The sequence below is a fragment of the Mya arenaria genome, chromosome 6 (assembly GCF_026914265.1).
Source record: "Mya arenaria isolate MELC-2E11 chromosome 6, ASM2691426v1".
In the NCBI taxonomy this organism is placed as follows: domain Eukaryota; kingdom Metazoa; phylum Mollusca; class Bivalvia; order Myida; family Myidae; genus Mya; species Mya arenaria.
In genome coordinates this window covers 21,763,515-21,771,710 of record NC_069127.1, presented here as the reverse complement: position 1 = coordinate 21,771,710, position 8,196 = coordinate 21,763,515, and the positions used below count along the sequence as shown (strand labels likewise).

The 8,196-nt window shown below is 33.1% G+C and overlaps 1 long non-coding RNA gene across 1 annotated transcript; it reads right to left on the bottom strand.

Annotated features, from left to right (window-relative positions):
* Positions 1-3,819: 3,819 nt before the first annotated feature.
* On the bottom strand, positions 3,820-6,901 carry LOC128237168 (uncharacterized). Its single transcript, XR_008261514.1, has 3 exons — positions 6,780-6,901; positions 4,472-4,556; positions 3,820-3,878 (listed from the first exon to the last, which is right to left on the bottom strand). It is a non-coding gene; the product is annotated as an uncharacterized LOC128237168 (long non-coding RNA).
* Positions 6,902-8,196: the final 1,295 nt, after the last annotated feature.

The following is an 8,196-nucleotide window of genomic DNA, read 5'->3' as shown; positions in this document are numbered from 1 at the left end:
GTAAGAATAATTGTTAACTGATACATTGTCAATACACGTGACTGCCAAAATCAGCATTATCGCGGCAGTTGGTATTAACTCTACAATAATTTTATTTTATATTTAGGTGAAACTGCATTATAAATATTTAAAAAATATAGCAGCTCTTAAACTACTTTAAAAAGTCGAAAAGCAGATATAGTCCATCTAATAATTTTACATAAACAGGAAAAGGTGTCTCATATTGAACGAAGAATCATCGGTATATATTGCTTAATTTGAAAGTCGTGGAATCTTTCATAGTAGTTTACAATTCAGTATATGTCTGTATGTATGTGTGTGTGTGTGTGTGCGTGCGTGCGTGCGTGCGTGCGTGCGTGCGTGCGTGCGTGCGTGCGTGCGTGTGTATGTGGGTGGGTTGGTGTTTGTGTGTGTATGTGTGCATTCATAATTCATATGTTACTATATATAGTAATATTTTACTATAGAAATTTGTTCCCGCAAAAACGATTATCGTTTACACCCGAGAGATAATAACGGTACGTTAGAGCGATTATAACATAATTGTCCGGCGAATAACGTTTACCGTGTCGCAATTTACATGATATGGCAGACGAATACCTGGTAAGCAAAATATTTACGAAAAATCGGTGCAAGGAAAGTAAAATTAGTGTTACCATTAATGCCACGCTGTATGTGTCAGTAACAAACACTACCGAAAATCGCAAATGCTGAAGTTTATCTTCGGTTAAGGTCATAAAGAAGCCTATGAGACTTGGCAGTGTTCTGTTGAAATGGTTTTTTGACTTATAGTACTGAGAAATGTTATTTAGCGAATTGCTAGGGTCAATCCAGCCAAGATTGTTATACACCCGCTCTTAGGTTTGGTCTACCCAAGCTGTATTCACATATTAAAATGAACGCCAAAATTAGCCGATTTAAAAACAGGAAAGAATTGAAGAAAGGAAATATTGCCATCTTAGTCCAAAAACACGTGAGAAAAGGTTTGCTATTTAAATTTGTAATGTCGTGGTTTTTCAAATAGCTGATGTCATTCTAAACCAATTTGTTGTGTCTTATATGTTTACCTCTCACACTTCATGCTAATTAAGTAAATGATGCAGCTCATCATATCCTATGACATTCCACAATTTATTTAAAAAAATATACAAAACCGGTTAACATCATTGACAAATTACGTAACCTATGTATTCTACAGGATAAGACAAGGCTGACCATCGCCTTGGATTGATAATTGCCCAATTATTCTTCCCACTGGGACAATTATTAACTAAAACCAAAAGCCATGGTCAAATATGTATTATTCTATAAAAAGCATGGTGTCAAGAATGGATCAGAAACTTATCTGCTTCATTAAAATAAACTGAAAACTTCAGGTACGCAACTCTAGCAGCCACGGCATTGGGTTACAGTTATAATAAGTAGACGATTACAGAGTCATATATCAAATGTTTACATGCTGTGTACAACGTCTTTAATAACAACGAGAAGTAAATCACTTAAAACCTACCTTTCAGATTCAGGAAAACGAATGAAGGGCGGAAGCAGTTTGAGATAGGTTTGCCTTGAACTAAGATTTCTGTAATGGTTGATGTAGCTGATGTGATGTTTACACTTAGTCTATTTCCATCATAGTAATAAATGATAAAAACACATGATCCGCTCCGAGTCAAAGAAACATGAAAATGGTTTTCATGGTCTGATTGCCTAAGTGCAGCCTCTCTGTCACAGTATGCTACAAATGTCCCATTTGCCTGGATGTTTAGAATGTCTTGGGGGTTTGACGAACTAATTTTGATGACAACAGAACCCTGATAAGCTTTAACTGTACACCCTGTTTCATCTGTAAAAAAATATATAATTAAAGACAAAGGCATCACAGACGCGGCATTAAAGGTAATATGTATATGCGTCTAAGTACGCAAAAACTTGTTAACAACACTACCGGATCCACTAACAATCGTATATATTCAACATATATCGGTAATTTATATAAATAAAATCAGGTCGTGTATTATTTAGAGCCGTTCGCATCCTTATAATAAAATAAATGATGTTCATTGCCTGTTACTAAAATCGCGGCATGACGTGCACCATACCGTACACTTGATCAGGGGTGGTATTCAATATGTAACTTAAGTCAATCTTATGGTCATACATGATTGACTACATTCACTGTATTGGTCAGTTATAAATAACAAGCACTCTGATTAGCTACATCGTTCTTAGATCCAGTTAAGACCAATATAGAATACCTGCCCAGTGTACATTTGTATGTGTATCAAATTGGGCTTTTGGGGTCTAAATGTTTGAATAAATATTTTTGCTTTTTATTACATTTATTTATAATAAACATTTATGAAGTTCATATCTGCCGTACACGAAAAGTGTACGTAAAATGAGTAAACTTTCAGTAAAGTTATTTTTATTATTTTATCTTTTTATTGAAATCGGGTACATTTAATGTTTGTAACAGGTTTCGTTACTGCATATTCTTATAGTCTAGGTGCAGTATACAGCAGCTCAGAAGTAAGTAAATGTCCCAGATATAGCAAAACATATACCAGTTTTTTTTGTTTTATTTTGGCTATATGCATCTTGCAAAACTGTTTTTCTAAACCACATTTGAAAAAAAATGAAGAAGTGTGCTGATATAAATACACATGTCTTGAACATTTTAATAGTTTATTTAGTTCCCCCAAATGCCGGAGAAGAACACAGCGCTACAATAAGAGAACAAATAAATTCAATCATTCTGCTTTTAAACATTCAGATTTGTAGGCCTTTAGACCGACACGTCATTTGAAATACTAAAACTGAAAGGAATTTAAATCAATAATTTGACATGTAGACCTGTAATGTCTAATTTAAGTATTTCTATTTGTCTTTACGTTACGAAAAAAAGGTTAGACAAAAAAAGGTTATTAAAGATATATATATATCGTTCGTGTATGCGTTGGAGCTCACTCTATTATACTCGAAAACAACACTGTTGCGACATTGTTATGGCGTCGTTTTTACGTTTTATAACACTAACTAAATTTAGTTTACTCAATTACAATGAACTCACTTTTCAACTGCAAATAACCATTTTCAAATTATAATAAAAAAGGCTTTGTAAAGGCTTTTCATTTTGCAACTGCAGAATATTGACATCTCACGAGCGCCAAATATTACGCTCGTATACATTAAATTGATTCTTATTGAAGCAGAAAGCAATAATTGTATCTTTTGATATAACTCTTAACCCTTATAGGGCAAACTAAGCAATTATATCTTTTCAATAGCACACAAAAGCCCTCACTGTCGTCTTCTTTAAATAGCATAATTAACGTATTTGTCAAATTTATGCCGAAAATCGGCTGTTTAAGTGCGAAAAAGGCATCCATTTTTCCAATTTTCTAATGATGTAATTGTTATATCATGAAAGGTTAAGAGAAGTTTTACATAAATTCTGACTGTAAGATAAAATACAAGAATTACACCTTGTGATATCAACAATCACGTTAAGTACGAATATTCAGAATTAACAGTTTATTTATAAATACACGAGTATGTATAATAACTAAAGATTATAAAGACATACAGACAGTCGTATCCGTGTCATTGAACCATGAAAACCGCAAAGAGAAGCTAAAAAGCTAAGACATTAACCTATAGTATATGTAAAATGTATTTGGTCCTTCCCTAAATAACGGACAATCTATTGTTAATATCGCGGGATCATTTCCGCCGTTTGTTTGTGTTTTTAATTTCATATTAAGAAACTTATCGACAAGCAGTTTGCATTTCATACTTTCATACATGCAGTTCTTACCTGGATGAAGTAAAGCGGGAGCAGCAGCTACAACAGGAGCCAAACAAGCCACCATTGGTACCTTTAAAATATATATACATACACCATATGTATAAAATGGTAAGACTATCGATTCGTGAACTGGCAGCACGCAACAGACAGTAGAAATATAAAAGAATACACATGTGTGACTCGTGGCTTTAGCGAACAAATTATCATACTTGTTAAACAAAATTATTCTGTGCCACGGGGTCATGCTAACCAAATTCCTTTCCTGGAGCAGGGAAAACTGTCAAACTCACTGAGAGAACTAGTATTATTAAAATTTCAAAATGTCTCTTCGGTTATTCTCAATTAGACTAGGAATTGCAACCAATAACAACTTATTTCTATTTTAGAATTTGAATACACTTTTTGTCGTGAAGGGACACACGTTCGGGTTAAGCCATAATGCAGCCAAGACGCACGTGCAGTCCTTCATACACATTAAAACATGATCACCCATTTTCAGTCATACATTTGTCATCATGTGATACATTTCGGTGAATAATAACTTTAAGTAAAATGCATTGAAATGTATGTCGTTATGTTAGTTTTGCAACATAATTAATAGGCATATTTAACAAATCAACTTTAACAATGGTCACTCTACTGACGATGTAGATCAATACTTACCAAGATCAGCAAACTAAGTATCATTCTCCAGTTGTTGTTGTTCCAGGTCTGTGTCCTTATTTTCACTATGAAATTGGCAGATGTTCTGAAAATCCACTTTGCAGTTAAACACTGTTCGATAAAGATAGGAATTCATTGACAATAATATTCTCAATTTAATCTCTTTTAAGTCAATATTTGCAATGTATTTGGCAGACACATTTGTAAACACACAATAAATATACTTGTCATTTTAAGTAAAAAAGGTGGATTATTAATTTCAAAAGTTTTTGCAGAACATGGGTATATCCCTGCATTATTTAAGGTCAGCTTACATTCAGGCCATAAACCTTCCATAGCAGGTAGAAAGTATTTGGCTGATTTATGTGTATTCATCCTGGTTTAAGTTTGCAGGCATGGCAGTGATCCATTAATTTATTTATACAGTTATTTTTTTGCAGGTGTGGCCTGTTTGTGATATTTGTACGTTTGTGTTCAAGGTCGATATTGTACATCTAAATATGGTTTGTATTTAAGTTTGGACTACTGGGCTTCTCCCTGAAGTTTCTTCGTAATAGTTCATTGTTTATGTTTGTACTGCCACATCATTGCCATCTTGAAGCGCAACTGAATATATATTGAATCACCTATAGTGATTTAAAACAAAAGCGTTATTATGTGTCTGCAATTCGAACCTATTGTATCGAACTTTGGACATTGAATTTCTATTGTGTATGTAAGAAATTACTATGACATGACCTAGTGTCCTACTCTGTAACCAAGCTAAACATAGACTCGATAAAGACAATAATTCTTATAATACGATGAAAGTAAACTACATTACCACATTACTTTCCTTCGATTGACTTGTTTGCAACTATAAACCAACTGATACAATATAGCTTTTAATATAGAACATGACCGAATTTTAATGGTCATACCTATTACTTTCTAAATAATTTTAGGATCAATGAGAAAATAAAGGTGCAAGAAAATAAAGGTGCAAGAGTGTGAACAATGATAAATATTGCTTGTTTGAGATTTTAATAAAGAACACTTCATTATACTCGTGTTGACCTACTGGTCAGATGTTTGTCAATAATCTGAAAATCCCATTTGTTTATAAATCAAGGCCACATGCCACATCTGGTCAGAATTTGCAAATAATAAAACCTGACCGGAATCATATTGTCAAATATTTCCGTTTTAAATATGTTTGGAAGTGGTGAACAAATAGATGTTTTAGAGTGTAAACTAGGTTAAATATGCATTGTTTTATAATCCAATGACATAGAACTCTTAACCAACTTATCCGATTTGTCAATACAATGCCAATTATAAACTATTTTATTTTACTCATTTCGTTCATACATAATATGAAGAGAATACATACGATTGAACAACAGTGGCTACACGAGCTTGTTAATACTTTTACGAAGTCCTTAACTTTTTCTGGAGTTGCTTAATTTTGAATAGTTGTGTATTTTATAAAGTCGTATAAATGAATGGAATTGGCCTCCTACAATCAGAAAAGAGGGAGATAGTTTAAATAGTTTTATAAAATAAAAGAAATATACGATAAATTTATGGATATCAAACACTATGCATTGTACAAACTATGAGGAAACTTTTCTTTATTTATATGGCTAGGAATGGTGTTAGAATGTCAACATAACAAATACACAAATATAATTAAAGAACGAGAAATATTGATCTACTGATCAGATCTGACCCATAAACGAAATAGACGAAATAGTGTGGTCATACGTTTTCGATTTGAATATTATTTGAATTGGTATTTAAATGAAGGTGCTTGAATGATAACAACGTTTAATCTAGGATTTTGGTTAAGTTAACGTCAAGTTAACGCTTGACCTTCTCGTCCAATTAGGCCCATAATCGAACTTGGCCAATATTTTATGGCCATACAGTTTCTTTTTCACAGGGTTAGCATTGGTAGCAATGTTAAATATAGCATTATTCATTACATTAAGGACATTTTATCTTGACTTTGAGTTGTGTTGCTATATAGATAACCATCTACCGCAACTTATTAAAACTATTGTTAAAGACAACAATGTAATTATGCAGTTTTCCTTTATGCAATATAAAAAAAAATTGAGTTCAATATTCACCTTGAAACGCCGTTTACAAAACACAGTCATTTAAAAAGGTCAAACAAATAAATCAGTTCGAAAAAGCCCATCATTAAACATTAACGACCCGATTGAAATAGATATCCCAAAATTTGCACAAGGAAAATATTGTAAAATGTTGAAGCAATATTAAACACCAGTGAAACATAATTATCATATTATTTAGTTTTTACCTGAAACAGAAGATGACAAATTTTAGCGGACAATTTATATCCAAGTTCACAACACTGACGAAAACACTAAAATTCTAGATACCCGCAAACACAACAAATTGCAAACGATTTCAACCACAAAGTGTTCTTGTTAACAAATATGGAACAACAGTTAGTATGGGGAAATGTCCACCGAAATCTGCGATCATTTAAAGAAGATAATTATAGCACTTAAACCTCAATGGAATGAAAAAGCAAGAGTAATCATGAATATCTTATTAAACGTGCATGCCCTAATAGTCGCGCCGGGTGTCGTTTTGTTGGTCTATATTCCGATTCTCCAAGACTTATCTTAGCTCTTAAAGGCCTAGTTTAAGAAATGTTTTGCATGATTATCCCTTGCTGTTCATCTTGGTTTATTGGCTTCATAATATTATAATGAAACCACCAAAACTGCCCAGCAGGATACTCAGATTGGATATATGATAAGATGGATCAAGGCAAGTAGATTAAGATCAATACACAGAGGCTGTGTACTATACACCGATTTGGTGTGTGTGTGGGGGGGGGGACAGTCAGGCGACAACAATTCGAAGTTATTTTGGTGTTTGTGCCATCGATCTTGGTGATAAGAAATCAATTTGAGTCAGATTTTCATTTAAAAGAAGTAAACTTCAAATTTTGGACAGTTTTCTCTATGATTTTTTTAAATAAAATTGTTGCTTTGTCTCTCGCATTTTGTAATAAGTTGTTTCCGTTAAGCGAAACAAACACTCTTTCGAAGTTGTCTATCTATATATTAAAGTGTTCAGTAGACAATTCTATTTATTTACACACCATAATCGCTTATTGATCGTTCGCGTTCTTTCGATTCCTCCTACGGTCTAATGTATTGTGACGAGTGCAGTTGATATTAAATATCGTTTTACTATATACATGACTCGACATCAAATATAGTAGATGTTTAAAAGTTTGATCAATGGGTAAAATTGGTTCTTGTTATGATCTAAATGGCCCGCACCCAGCGCTCTTAATAGGAAATTTACGGGTATTTAAAACGATCATGCAGCTATTTAATGAAAGAAGGCCAACTTGAGTATATGCATTACAATTTATAACGTTCATTCGCTCATACCATTATAAAGGAGAATGATGTGTGCACAATTTATAAAACAAGTCTTTACTTCGCTTATAATTGTATAAGATTTATAAAGAAGCGTATCATTTTATCATCAACCTTATCGCCCAATCGTGTTTTGAAATGTTTTATTATTGCTTGTGGTGTGATCGCATTGTTAAAACAAATGAATTGTACGGAAAGGTTACAATTGAAGTTTAATTCAATTAAGGCAAATTAAGACAGGTTTTAATTTCTAGCTCGATACGACTGACCCTACTATTTTGTATCGTACGCATTCGTAAAAGAAGGCTCGAACAC